The sequence below is a fragment of the Dermacentor silvarum genome, chromosome 10, assembly GCF_013339745.2.
Source record: "Dermacentor silvarum isolate Dsil-2018 chromosome 10, BIME_Dsil_1.4, whole genome shotgun sequence".
In the NCBI taxonomy this organism is placed as follows: Eukaryota; Metazoa; Arthropoda; class Arachnida; order Ixodida; family Ixodidae; genus Dermacentor; species Dermacentor silvarum.
In genome coordinates this window covers 792,883-802,091 of record NC_051163.1, presented here as the reverse complement: position 1 = coordinate 802,091, position 9,209 = coordinate 792,883, and the positions used below count along the sequence as shown (strand labels likewise).

At 45.1% G+C, this 9,209-nt stretch overlaps 1 pseudogene; it reads right to left on the bottom strand.

Annotated features, from left to right (window-relative positions):
• The window catches only part of LOC119466561 (protein bicaudal D-like), a 109,010-nt pseudogene that overhangs the window by 41,300 nt on the left and 58,501 nt on the right, over positions 1–9,209 (bottom strand).

Here is a 9,209-nt window from a genome sequence, read left to right as displayed (position 1 = left end):
GGGCTACATAGCTGTTAGTATGTATGGTATGTATGTATGTATGTATGTATGTATGTATATGTGGTGTGTGTGTGTGGCGTGCGTCTTGCGCGCGTGCGTGTGCGTACGGGGGATTCACGTTGCCCGAATGATCCCCTGGTGCTTCGCCCACTCATCATCATTCACTTCGTGGATATGCGGATTTTTTTTTTTTTTTTTTCTTTTCTCTTGCTCAGCGCGCCACGGAGAGAATGGGAGGCGGGGTCGGAAGGGGGGAGCTGGCGAGGAGAAGACCGCATTGCATGCGCCGCGCCACCCTCCTCCGCCCTCCTGGGTTGCCATGGCTACGGCGCGCAGTTTCTCGATACAAACCACAACCACAACGGTTTTGTTTCAAGGAGTATTTTAGCGTGTAGTGCGATTTGCTTTCGGCAGGCAAAACGAAAGGCCTAATATTCATAATCTAATTTCAACCCCCACTGCTTGCTTTCCGACCACTCCAACAAGACGTGAGGACGCTCAGCGTCTCGCCACATTTGCCAAAGGTAGGAGGTTGATCACCGTTCAACAGGTGACAGTATGTCATATACGCTGCCTATTCTATGTCGATAGAAAAGGGCCGAACCAGTGCGTGTTGGTACAGTCGCTCATTTTGAGCGTGTCTTCTTACTTGGCGCAACTGAAATGAACCCACAGCCAACAATGAGTGCTTGCGCTAGCTGCTCGTACGAGCGAAACCCAGCAAAACTGGATGTCGGGCATATCAGAAGGGGAGGCTGCCGGTCAGCAGTAAACAGCGCTTGTGTGATTGACAAGCTAAATGAATTCACCCTCTGTGAAGCACGCAGATACGCGGTCATTTTTAATTTACGTGATGTTTGTTTTATGTGGCAGCATCTTGAGCGGCACCGTGCTCAGCGATGGATTAACTGCGGGTTGCCAACGCTCTCGCAGAATACATAGATATACGAAAACGCTACGACAAGCGAACGAGCGGACACGTAATGCAAGGATTTATTTTTAAATCTATTAAAAGAGCTCGTAATTAATAATCGCTGGCTATGTCACGTGATGTACCACAGATGTGCACTGCGCAATGGATCACATAAGCTGTATACGGCCACATTTATGGGTCACTAAATAAAAGGCTAGATAAGACTATTCCAAAAACAAACTTTCAGAACTCCATATCCGTTAGTGTGGTATATTTAATCGATTGCAAGACAGAAAATGGAAACTGTAAATCAATGTTTTTTACTTCGCGCAACACGCACGAGCTGCTACTTCAGTATGACGTCATGCACGTCGAAGTTTGTATTCATTTTCGTATTTGTAGCGTCTAGAAGAGCCAAGTTCCGCATTTGGCGCATTTTAAATACAATGTTCTATTTTTAATCAATAATCTTTGAACTAGCCTGAAGCAAGATAGCCGTCAGGATTCATGATACGAAGGCGAGATGGTCTAGAACTTCGAGGTCGCCCCTTTAGTTTTTACATCGTTTTTTTGGCTGTCTATCCCTCCTCCATTGATAGAGTGGCTTTTTCTCATGAGGGATAAGCTCAACTTGCAGTTATTTTTGTGTATCGACCGTTTAAAATATGACATGTGGACAAGGCCGTATTGTCAATCTGTATACACAAGGGGCCCTTCACTATACACTGAATTTTTTTTATAGCACTTAGGTGGTTCACTTGGGACACTTACTTTTTCAATGTAGATAACGAATAGGACGAAATAAAGTCCAAGAGGAAGCACGTCGTCAACCCCTCCATCCAGCAATTGTCCCCGCACAAGCAGTTGGATAATGCGAGTGTGCAACAGGGCATAGTTCGGGAAATGCAAATAAAACAGTATCTCGTTTCACATCTACATACTACATAGTTTCATATCGCACATGTCTCCCAACCACTCGGTTTTTATATAAACAGCTCAATATCGCGTGTCTCTTTCATTAAACTATACAAAATTTCAGAAACGCTATGAGCGTAGCGTGACTCTTTGCAGAGGAATGCCAAGTGAGACAGCCATACTATGCGCATACAACCAAATCTTAGAGGACGAATTACCAAAATTTGTAAAACAGCCTTTATTATATTGCAGCCTAGGTGGCAGTCGTTTATCTGACAAACTAGGAGGCGATCACATTATATGGCACCCATAATTTAAAAAGACATTAAAAAGCCCACCTTATCCTACATATTCATAATCTAGTTTGCAACCCTCAACACAAGCAACATCGCAAGCGATCACGGAACGCCCCCCCCCCCCCCCCCCCCCCCCCACTATATCGGACGGAAGCGCCACGTGATTTCAAGCGCGATTAACTTTTAAGACTAAACGTCACGGCCAGTGACGGCACACACAACCGTATACGGGGCGCGTTTTACCATGCAAACACCCGCCTCGACCTGCCATATCAGCATTTGCCGCAATAACCAATCAATCGACCTTCATCATGCACTCGTCTTACGTAATACAGAGTCATCTTTATGCGCTTCCTTGACTTGACTTCGATTTGTATGCAGTAGGCATTGTGATTTAACTATGATGTCTCACCCGCTGTGGTTGCTTAGAGTTATGGTGTTGGGCTACTAAGCACGAGGTCGCGGGATCAAATCCCGGCCACGGCGGCCACATTTCAAAGGGGGCGAAATGAGAAATGAGAAAAACACAAAATGAAGAAATTCACAAAATGAAGAAAAACAGACCCGTGTACTCAGATTTAGGTGAGAAAAACGTTAAAGTACCCCAGGGGGTCCTAATTAACACGGAGCCCCCCACTACAGCGTTCCTCATAATCAGATGGTGGTCTTGGTCCGTAAAACGCCATAATTTACTATGAATATCTCGAGTTGGCCTTCATCCTGCAGTCAACATAAATATAAGATGATGATCTCGAGTTGGTACGATTCTCGAGATTTTAAGAAACTTAATGTTGATTAAAATGTGACGCCTCAACAATTGTCATCTAACCCTTCCATGTTCTAAAAGTGAACAGTTTGGTTATTCTTCTGAATTGGCATTACAAAGCGTTAAGTATAACCCCCTTGCAGTAGAAATTTGCCAAAACGCCACGCTTGCTATGCTCATAACCGTTGTCTAAAAATCTGCATAATAAAAAGCACGTGTGACCCAGATCTGGAGTGTACTCTAACATACGGTATTTTATTATTTCAATAAACATTGCGCAAGGTCTAGGTAGAAATAAACCCTCACAGATTGTGAAATTACACATTATTTTCCACGGAAGGAGACTATCGTTTTCTTTACTGAGCTCCAAATGCTCGACAATTTCATGCCAACATTTACTGTCGCACTAGGGCAGACCCTTTGTTTTCGTTCTACAATGTAACCCTAAAGAGGATGTTATTCCTAAAAATGTCTTTATTACTGAAAATATGTTGCTCAGCACCACTGCCTTTCATAATATTTTTGCGGCTATTGCAAAACAATTATCAACGTACAAAGAAAGAACTACGAAAAGATTTGGCATCATAATATTAGTTGTACTAAACCGAAAGTTAATAATCAACAGCATTTTTTTAGCGTAGTTAGGTAAATTTCTTTTAGTAAGTCTTACTAAAAATAGAGTATTTTGAGGTGCACCAGATAAGAGATCACTGCAGTGTGCCACCTGAATAGATGCAGAATGGGCAAGCTGCACGTTCTGCCTATAAACAGCCGCACACAGTGGTACGCTGTAAGATAACTTGCACGCTTACAAGTGAATAATGGTGCGAATCTGCCTATAACTAGCTTGTGTGGGTTCTCTTTATAGACCGATTTACACCCTTATACACTTGTAAAGGTGTAAATTATTTTACAGTGCACTCCGGTCCAGTAAATGAATTAGACTTTGCACGGCAGCATTGGCGGCCGCCATCGGGTAGCACTCAGGGTACGGACATGCGGCCTTTACAATCACTTGTTGCATCATCACCTATGCGACTGTGCGTGCCTATCAAGGATGACTGAGCGGTGACTTGCACCCGCAGACACACACTGGTTCCGGTGAGTGGGCTGCTTGCGAAATAGCGCCCACAATTTCGACGCAGCAAATGCTAATGTAGGCGGCCGCATCAGTGCGGTGCTGTGACGGTCGTTTGGGCTGGCTTAATGGCAAATCAATTAGACGTTTTTCCCCACTCCAGCGCGCATTAGTCTACTTATGCGATAATTCGCAAAATCGCGCAACATACCGCAGCTATTTACGAACACAACTTACGTCCGCGTGTCCCTCAGCAACGAGCCCACATGCGTCTAGGAAGGAGGCTGATTGGCTAGTGACAACCGCCACTTTCGCACATAGTCATCATCCTCACACAAATCAGACACACTTTGTGTTTCAACGCCCTAAACACTAAGCATACGCATTGAACACGTACTTGAGAGCGGCGCACACTGCCCCATCCTCGGCGCGCGCATTGTGTACGACTGCCTCCACAGGCGGATCAGACCACTAGAAGTAGCAGTGGCAAGGCTGTTGCTGTTGCCGACGATGCCGGGTCTCTTCCTAGACGAGAATTTAAAAAAAAAGTGAGATGAACAAATGTGAAGCCGAACACACTTTCTTGAGACTACTTGCTCCGTGGGGGAGCTACGGACGCCATTACTCATGTAACGTCTTGCGTGCCATTCTCAAGTGTAAAAGTGCCGAGAAAGGAGAAAGTCTTGTTCGATACATCGTGTTATCCAAACAGCCGAACAATGAACCAGCAATTATCTTGCCTCGAGATTACTTGATTCTGTCCGCGACGGAAGGTACGTGGGTGATTCACCTGCAGTAGCCTCCATTGTGCGGGCAGCCTTTAAAAATTGCTCAGTGGTGTCAGAATTTGAGTGAGATAACAAGGTCCATCCAAATGGGTCCCGAGGCTTCGGGCGAAAAGCGGTCCAGAACCAATCGCAAATACACACGAAGCTGCCGACACCTTTTGTTGACTGGATCAATTTTTATTTTCTTGTGAAAATATTAGACAAGGCTTTGTTTTTATGCCAGATATAGATAAAGCAAACGAATTTTTCTAATGATACGCTTGATTACGATTTTATGAGCCAGAATGATCGCGCATCATATAAACGATCATGCATTTCAGGGAACGAAATAGGTTGCATACAGGTAAAAAATACACTTCGATTTCAGAGAACTAGCAAAAATAGAAGGCCCATTGAAAATCTTGGTGTATGACTCAGAAATGGGCATATACCACAAAAGGCCAACAGATAGTGAGGCCAAAGAAAGCATCAGGGAAATAAAGCGTGGTTTTAAAATTGGAATGTAGAAAATAATAAAGAAAAGGGAAATTAAAGTGCACGAAAAGTTAAGCTGTCGCCGGCGGGAGTCGAAACCGCAACCTCCGCATGACGCGTGAGTTGCACTACCAATTGTGCTACGGCGACGGCCATCAATTCGTCCACTCACTTGGGTATATTTACGTTTACTAGATCTATCCCTAGGAGTGTTAGCCAGCGCCACTCAGAACCATGATGGGCGGATGTGGAACATCCTTTTTAGCCCGATGGTGTCACGATACACGTGATCGTGACGCCATCGGGTAACCCACGTGAAATACTCAGTGACGCAAGTTGGTCCGATAGTTGGTTTCGAACCCTGGTCCCTCAGCACAGCAGCTAGAAGCGCTACCCATTCGTTGTATTCGCTATCATTTGTTGTTGTATTCGAAATGTATAAATGAGAATGTTTTCGATAATTAAACTGACGAAAATCAATTTAGCGCGGTTGGTGCGCCTGAATCTCCGTAAGTTAAGTGTTTTTACCTCCTGGAAGCGTTGGAACTGAATTGCAATGGACATGCCAACTGCTACTTCCTGATCGAGACGTGAACGCGATAACCACTGAGTATGCGCAGGACTTCCAACCGAACAGCAGAGGAATACGCCAATGCGACGTATCCGTAACCTTGCAGAGCGACGTACAAAAAATGTGGTTGATCCCTCTTATATAGGAATCGGTATAGAACACGAAAGTGAAACGTGTCTTCACAGAAGTAGTGTAATGTTTATTGCACATTGATATATAATGTCTATTGGTGTTTTGTGGCTAAAGCGCCCTTAGGCGTTGATGCACCCACGCTGACGCCTGGTGGCACGTCTCCTCCATCACGACTACCAAGGTCGATGACCATGAGCAACCGTCGTGCATATGGAAGCTGCACTACGCTGCACACGCTAGCACAACGCGAAAGACGAAGCACGTAACTGACACACTAATACAACGCGCAAGACAAAGCACGTAACTGAATCGTCACCGAGTCAAATCAGCGCGTACAGCGCGTCGTAATTGCAGCCTCCGCGATCAACTTCAGAAACATTTTCAGAGCTAATTGCGGAACGCTCCGCTGTGCTGAGTACGGTGAACGCCACCTAGGCGTTGGTAGTGCTTGTTGATGCCAGCGTCCCTTCGAATGCTGGCATCGAGGCGTCGTAGTGCTGAGACCACCCGTTCACTGTCGGTGCGCGTTAGTGTCATAATGCAGTACTTCTCTTTTCTGGTCGTAGGCGGCGGCACCGCCCCGAGCAAGAGCGCGGGTACACGGAGGAGTGTTAGATATATAAGGCGCGTCTGTGTAGCTCTCTGCAAATGCGTTTGTGGGCGCAATGGGTAAAACGCTCGCGATCTATCGTCGCGGACCGAGAGGTCGTGGGTTCGATTTCCAATTTTGCATGTTTGTGGAACTTTTTCTTCTGGTTTCTTTCTTTGTATTATGTTCTATGACGTATTTCCGTGACGGAAATACGTCAGTGAAGTCTTGGTGGACCCCGGCATAAAACACTTTCGTGTTAAAAACAGACAAAAAATTAGAAAAACGAACGTAAATTCAGTAAGCTTTACTCTTTACCAAAATTGGATATTGATGTGGCACGCTTACATACCGGGTCTTTTTTTTTTCCTGTCTAGACCATGCAGTTTTTTTTTAAGTCACTAGTGTAATAGCATCAGTCTAGTCATTGATCTCGATAACTCCTAGCGGCGGACATTGCTTGCGATTTCGTGCAAGCAATCTACTAATTAACAAAACTTCACTAATAATTTTTTAATTTACTGTACTGCATATATTGCAATTTACGAATGCACCTGCGTCTTCACAATTTCCCTTTTCCCATCAGAAGTGAGCTTCTTAGAACCCCGACTACAATCAATCTGCGTTAAGATGTCACACTGCATACAGTAGGTGGTCTAGTCTTGTCGAAGTATTGAACACGTGCAGCGATCATGCATATATGGGGGTTTCCAAAGTGATCAACAAGCAGTTGGTAGAGAGCACCTGTGGGAAATAAAAGGAAGCTGAGGGCAGGGGACGTTTTTTCTGGAGCTTATTTCGTGTATGAGTGCGTGCTTGTATGTGTGCGTGTTATCGTGCGCTCCCATGCAAGTCACCAAGAATGTGGCCCATTTCTATCGCTAACGATCTATCTAAGCCCGAACAGGCGCCGTCATAGTCCATGACGTGCTGATGAATGAACTTTAAGGCGGCGTTGCCACAGGCATTCTAGAGCGATAGCTCTACTACTCCAGGTACAGACCCAGAAAACGCCGGGTTCCGTAAATTTGACCTTCAAGCTGAGCCAAGGTGAGACTGGGACTTCGCCTGCCACTACCAGCGGCGGCTGCGTGTACGCCGCGTGGGCGCCCGTTATCTTGAAAGCGATCTGCGATGTGTACAAAGTGCGGGGAGTGCTGGTATATTTATGTATGCGCTGTACGCGGGGAATGCTGGTATATTCGTATGCGCTGTGCTTTCGACGCTTAGTTCGCGTTGAAGCGAGACGCAGCATGAAGGTCACTTCGCTCGCTGCTGCTGCCGCGCCGAGCAGCCTCTTCGTGTTGTCTTGTGGCGCAATTGTAGATGCGGTAGTTGCTGACGACACCGACCAGCGTCCGTGTCCTTATCCAAAGCAAGCGAAATCGCACCATCGCTCGACAAACTTGGTTTAACCGCGTTCAACCACGGAAAAGTTTGGTTCTTCCGTCTCTACGTGCTTACCAAGTGTCTTCTCGCGGTAGGAGTGGCTTTTTATTATTGTATAGAACGTCAATTTACTGACATAGCTCAAAGAAATCTTCCCTTTGCTGTCGCCTTAAGAGCCACGTCCTACACACGCAAATCGTTTTATTGTTCGTCTATGTAAACTGAGATGCTTAGTAAAAAAAAGGTACCTTTTTGCCGTAGACAACCGATTCAAGGTCCAATCCTCAGAGGATGCACGTCGTCAAGATGACCAGCCAAGGCCTATTCCTGCACAAGCATTTTGACAACACGTGTAAGTCAACGCAAGAACACTTCTCTCAAAAATTAGACCAGGCAACGTGCGCGCCGTCATTCAACACAAAGGCATTACGTCACAGTTGTTTTCGAAGAATTTTGGTTTTATATAAACGAGCCTATTTAATTCGAGTTTGTAATGTAATCTCCAACGTGCTAGGCCTGTCCGAAGGAAATGAGAAAGACATTCATGTTCTACATGTATTCCATTATGAAGGCTTCCTTTTAAATCATAACTCCCCCTTTCTGTCATTAGTCTTTCGCTGTCCCTTTGCCATCGCTCCGACGCCGGTGTAGAAGCATGACGACAAATCCCACATTTATTCACAATTTGAATATCGTGTTATCGCTTATTGCACAAATTCTGATAAATTTCACCGCCATAAATATTAGCCAGCGATGAAAAATTATTTAGCACGATTTCGGTATTTTTAATAATCGGAGCAGTTGTCTATCCTGAATACCAAGAAAACTTTTCTCTTCAACCCAGCTAAAAAAGTCTCGCCCTTCTTTCCCCCACTGGATAGCCGTAAATGATGTGCTGTCCACTAACTAGTACACACATCTCCAACCATGAGCCCTACAAACCTCCGCGCCCTCTTCAGACCGTCTTTGGAGTTGGAAAATCGCCTCGTCAGGTCCACTCTTTGTCAAGAAAGGAGTTCTGGTCAGATTTTTTAAATTGGTATTAACACGTAGCGTAAAAAAGGAATTCCGTACGGACCAAGAGGGTATTATTTCGTTTTGGTTACCTCGGTAAGGTAGGGTAGAGTAGGGTAGGATGAGGTGGGTTTTGGGTCGTTAAGTTGGTAGGTTAGAGTAACTTCATTGAGCGCAATAACTTGTAGATCCTGCTGGCGGCGGGCAGTAATTAGTTTACGTAATATCAAGTGAACACTGTAAATTCTGTAATTCTCAACCAAGGAAAGTATACAGTTAAACGT